A 6000-nucleotide genomic window follows, 5' to 3' on the forward strand; every position below is an offset into this window, starting at 1 on the left:
TGGGCTCTAACACAACCCTTGGGATTGCAGGGGGATGAGATGGTTGTGCACAACCTGCCACCCTCAAAAATATGTTTGTGGTGACATTTAGAACTAGCCCGTTTGGGGTGTCCTAAAAGCACGAGGGAAAGAAGGAAAAGCACAGCCACTTTTCATTTGTGATGTAGGCTTTTTGCTCTATCCCTCTCACTGTCTGCAGCTGTTTAGGGAATTGACAAGACAGGGGATATTTTATGCACCAAACTTTTCAGACTCAGTGCGAGAAATTATGAATCTCTGGAGAAATCCCTGGAGAAATCCCTGGGAAAAATAAGAATATTTATGAGGCGGGGAAGCATCGCCCTGGCAACCTTCTGGACTCTCTGTGGCTTGAGGAGCAGATGCAGAGCTGGAGAAAACATGTTTGCAAGAACACAGAGAAGCAGCCGCCCTGTTTTGACATGGGCCAGCATAGGGTGGAAAGGTCAGCTTGGACTTTAAATAGCAATGCACCTTCGTTGGGGTCAGGACCAATATATTCTTTTAGGATGTATGCAAATATATACACGCTCTACATAGAGTACCTACATCTGGACACTGTGAACTCATGAAACAGATGAAACCCACTCCCTTTACAAGGATATGATGATAATGGTGATGATTTATTTATTTATTGAATTTATTTATTTAGAGGTCTCAGGGGAGTTCACAGAAAAGAGCACAACATATATAACCAGAATAAAAACAGCAACCCAATAACACCCACCCCCCGAAAGGAGCCACATTTTAAAAGGATATAGGATGTCAGTCAGGCCAACCAAAGGCCTGGTTAAAGAGGAAGGTTTTTGCCCAGTGCCTAAAGGGGTATAATGAAGGTGCCAGGCAAACTTCCCTGGCAAGAGCATTCCACAGACAGGGAGCCACTGCAGAGAAGGCCCCGTTCTCGTGTTGCTGCCCTACGGACCTCTCGAGGAGGAGGCACACGAAGGAGGGCCTCAGAAGATGACCTCAGGGTCCGGGTAGGTTTATATGGGAAGAGGCGGTCCTTGAGGTATTGCAGTCCTGAGATCACACTGACATGCTTGGATCTCCACATCCCCAAGGCCATCTTCCCCCTTACCAGACACATTCTCCACTAAGTGAACCTTCCGCACATCTGAATTATCACAAAAGCTTTGCCTCCTTGCACATTCTGAGGTTTACAAAGAACTCCAAGGATTTTCAGTCATCCCCACCAAACAGAACTTTATTTCTCCAATACAACACAACTTAAGTACAGGCAACTCGTCATTTGCACAGGGGTTGCATTCTGGGTCATCGCACAGCAGCAGTCATACAAAAGCCCATTTTGCCTCCCCCTTGTCTTCTGGGTCCGAAAATGACGTGTGGGTTGCACACGAACATCAATCTATCGCTCGCACGATGGTTTCCACCTCCATAAGAAAAATTCCTTGCTAAAATAATGAATTTCACAGCGTAAGTTATGACCTGCTTATCTCCCATACAGCTGTAACATATAATGCATCTCTGACAGCGACAGCTTGGAAGGAAAAGGAGGGGGGGGGGAATCAATGATGAAGTATTTAAATTACACCTTTAAATATTCCATCATTGCGAGAAGTGAGGTTACAGGGAACCAGACAGAGGGCCTTCTTGGTAGTGGTGCCTGACCTGTGGAACACCCTCCCTTCAGATGAGAAGGAAATAAGTAGCTATCTTATCTTTAAAAGACATCTGAAGGCAGCCCTGTTTAGGGAAGCTTTTAATATTTAACGCTGTATTGTTTTTAACACTCGATTGGAAGCCGCCCAGAGTGGCTGGGTAAACTCAGACAGATGGGCGGGGTATAAATAATAAATTATTATTATTATTATTATTATTATTATTATTATTATTATTATTAAAAAGATGTATATGTAAGGCATGTTTATATCTACATTGATGTCCCTATGATGAGCTTTCTACCTGAACAATCTTCCACATTTTCTACGCTAACATCCTTCTGAAGATTTCTTCTTCTCTAGAAGGACTGAAACTTTTTTCCATCCTTCGTGGACTTCGTTCGTTCAGGCAATCAGGGAATCGTAGAGTTGGAAGGGCCTGGATGGTAATCTAGTCCAAACCCCTGCAATGGGAGAATCTTAACTAAAGCATTCATGACAGGTGGCTGTCCAACACTCCAAGGAAGGAGAGCCCACAATCTTCCTAGGTGAGGGAGTCCGTTCCACTGTCAAACATCTCTTACTGTCGGAAATGTCTTCCTGACATTTAGTCAGAATCTCCTGCCTTGGTACTTGAATCCATTGGATCTGGTCCTACCTTCCAGAGCAAGAGAAACCAAGCTTGCTCCATTTTCCATGGGACAGACTTTTAGATATTTAAGTTGCTCTATCACATCTCTCAGTTTCCTCTTTTCCATACCCAACTCCTTCAACTGTTCTGCATAAGGTTTGGTTTCCAGACCCTTGATCATCTTGGTCCCCCTTCTCTGCACATATAATCTTCTTAAATTGTGGTGCCCAGAACTGGACACAGTATTCCATGTGTCTGCTGACCGAGGCTAAATAGAGCAGTACTATTCAGCCTTGGTCAGACCACACCTAGAATATTGTCTCCAGTTCTGGGCATCATAATTTAAGAAAGCCTCTCCTCCTTACAGAGGGGAGGAGTTGTGAGCGGGAGCTGTTTCCCGTGTCGGCAGGGGGCGTTCCGGCCCACTCACTGCAACAAGGTGTTGATCCAGCGAGTGAGAAGTACATTTTTGCTAATTTAACCGGGGTTAAATACCACCTATACATTGTTTTCATGTAGTTCTCCTTCAGTAAAGTACATGCAGAAAATATCAACTCTATGATAATAATAATAATTTATTATTTCTACCCCGCTCATCTGGCTGGGTTTCCCCATCCACTCTGGGCGGCTTCCAACAGAATATTAAAATACAATTATCTATTAAACATTAAAAGCTTCCCTAAACAGGGCTGCCTTCAGATGTCTGCTAAAAGACTGGTAGTTGTTTTTCTCTTTGACATCTGGTGGGAGAGCATTCCACAGGGCAGGTTCCCTGTAACTTGGCTTCTCGCAGGGAGGGAACCGCCAGAAGGCCCTCGACCTCAGTGTCCGGGCAGAATGACGGGGGTGGAGACGCTCCTTCAGGTATACTGGGCTGAGGCCGTTTAGGGCTTTGAAGGTCAGCACCAACACTTTGAATTGTGCTCGGAAACGTACTGGGAGCCAGTGTAGGTCTTTCAAGACCAGTTTTATGTGGTCTCGGTGGCCTAACTTCCAAATCTAACGTCCAAAGCCTTTCCCAGTCCGTCATAAATTTATTATATCCCACACCCTTCGCCCATTTTTTCATAACGCATTTGACCTGGTCCTCCTTAGTGTCCCATTCCAAAAGCAGATCGTTCATTTTTGACAGCAGTTTTGTACTACCTTCTACTATTCCTCTCTGAAATCTTGACACTTGATAACTAAATCCTTTCTTTTTATGATTTTTAAAAGTTTCATTTAGTTGTAAATATTGTAACCAGTCTATTACATTTTCTCTTACTTCTTCAAAGTCCTTTAATTTTAATTGGTTGTCATTTTCTGTTAACAGCTCTTTATGTTTTGGCCAATTTATCCTCATATGTACTTTTTTCAAAAATATTGCTTCTAATGGGGAAAGTCACCATGCTGTTTTCTTTTCAAATAAATCTTTATATTTCCCCCAAACTTTGAGAATTGAGTTTCTTATTATGACTATGAAAACTTTTATGAACTTTTGCTTTATGTTACCATAGATAAGCATGCCTGGGGTTGCAGTCTTCAGGCTTGGGGACAAGATGGTGCCTGGTTTTTGCACCAAGTTCTATCCATAAGCCCCACTGAGTTCAGTGGGATCTATTCTCAGGTATGTACTGTGCAGACCATGCCGGCCTTACGAAGTGGGGAGAGGAGTAAACAGAGGAAATTGGAACCACTGGAAAGGTTTATAAATGGGGTTTGTGTTGGGAAGGGGCTGCCCTATTTTTGCTTTTCCAGGGGCAGGAGAATCCAGTGAGAGCCAGTGTGGTGTAATGGTTAAGAGCGGTAGACTCATAATCTGGTGAACCGGGTTCGCGTCTCCGCTCCTCCACATGCAGCTGCTGGGTGACCTTGGGCCAGTCACACTTCTTTGAAGTCTCTCAGCCCCACTCACCTCACAGAGTGTTTGTTGTGGGGGAGGAAGGGAAAGGAGAACGTTAGCTGCTTTGAGACTCCTTAAAGGGAGTGAAAGGCGGGATATCAAATCCAAACTCTTCTTTTTCTCTCCTTCTTCTTCCCTGCAGGGCCTCTGAGGCTCCCTTTGCTTCTTCCTCTCTCCCAGGACCTTGCAGCTTGTTTTGGCTCCTTGACTCCTCAGGAAGGATGAAAGAGATGGATCCTGCAAAGCTAGCGAGGATGGAAGGTGGAAGATGGACGATTGACCTGGTCAGGTTGTCTCCTGCATCCCTCCTCACAACCTCTGAGCGTTCCTCTCTAGGGCTCTCAGAGAGATCTGGTGAGTTCCAGGGGAGGGGAGATGGGAACATGGAGGGATGGAGCCAGAGAGGTATTGGGGCTTGCTCAGCCTGGGGGTGGGGGGAGGCAGGCAGGCGGGTGGAGATTGAGAAGGTGAGCACCTTTTTGGGCTCCACCACCTGCCTGCCTGCGCCTTTACCATCTGCAGGGAATTTGAGCTAGGAATACATCACAGCTCCCCGGCCACCACGATGTATTGGCAGCTCAAAAGGTCTAATACCGGTGCCGTGATCTGAATGCCCTACCAATGTCAAAAAACTTACCGCTCCATCACACAGCAGTAGAAGCAACGACTCTTTAAAGTAATGTGATGCTGCTTAGCAGTTTGAATGCAGATGGGGCCTATGCTGTGTGTCGCCCCTTTCTTTTCTTTTTGGAATAACTTTTTATTTCCTTTTAAAAACAAGGAACATATGAATAATAAATGACACAAACATGTAGACCAGGTCGTCATTTGTATATCTCAAAACTAGCAGAATAAATTTGCAGGAATGCAACTAGCAGAATAAATTTGCAGGAATGGCTATAACATATGGTTCATCATTAATGGTCAGTGTATGAGTTCTGGGTTCATGAATTGGTTTAAACTGGAAAACAAAAACGGGAAGCAGGAGAGAACAGAGAGCACTCAACATCACATAGCTGGTTGTCTATTCAGGAACTCTTCGTGGTTGTTGTACTTAGATTGTATTGCCATTGTATTCTGCTCTGGTCAGACCTCACCTGGAGTACTGTGTCCAGTTCTGGGCACCACAGTTCAAGAAGGACACTGACAAACTGGAACGTGTCCAGAGGAGGGCAACCAAAATGGTCAAAGGCCTGGAAACGATGACTTATGAGGAACGGTTAAGGGAGCTGGGCATGTTTAGCCTGGAGAAGAGGAGGTTAAGGGGTGATATGATAGCCATGTTCAAATATATAAAAGGATGTCACATAGAGGAGGGAGAAAGGTTGTTTTCTGCTGCTCCAGAGAAGCGGACACGGAGCAATGGATTCAAACTACAAGAAAGAAGATTCCACCTAAACATTAGGAAGAACTTCCTGACAGTAAGAGCTGTTCGACAGTGGAATTTGCTGCCAAGGAGTGTGGTGGAGTCTCTTTCTTTGGAGGTCTTTAAGCAGAGGCTTGACAACCATATGTCAGGAGTGCTCTGATGGTGTTTCCTGCTTGGCAGGGGGTTGGACTCAATGGCTCTTGTGGTCTCTTCCAACTCTATGATTCTATGATTAAGATTAAGGAGAGCCAGTGTGGCGCAGTGGTTAAGAGCGGTGGACTCGTAATCTGATGAACCAGGTTCGCATGTCCGCTCCTCCACATGCAGCTGCTATTAATGTTAGTTTCTGAGGTAAAATGTGTCATTTTATAACTCTGCACCTGTCTTTCTGGATTATTCGTGGTTTTCTGGATTTTGTGGGCCCCAAACCCATTTTCTGTGGTATTTATATGAGTGGAGGTTGCCCTGGGTTGTTTGA

At 44.9% G+C, this 6000-nt stretch overlaps 1 long non-coding RNA gene across 1 annotated transcript in view; it reads right to left on the reverse strand.

Moving 5' to 3' along the window:
• The window catches only part of LOC308470280, a 267788-nt gene extending 262038 nt beyond the window's left edge, over positions 1–5750 (reverse strand). Inside the window, exon 1 of the long non-coding RNA XR_013982334.1 lies at positions 5566–5750. This is a non-coding gene — a long non-coding RNA (uncharacterized lncRNA). The remainder of the gene's footprint in view (positions 1–5565) is intronic.
• Positions 5751–6000: the final 250 nt, after the last annotated feature.

Source organism: Podarcis pityusensis (genome assembly GCF_964106645.2).
Source record: "Podarcis pityusensis genome assembly, chromosome: 2".
In the NCBI taxonomy this organism is placed as follows: domain Eukaryota; kingdom Metazoa; phylum Chordata; class Lepidosauria; order Squamata; family Lacertidae; genus Podarcis; species Podarcis pityusensis.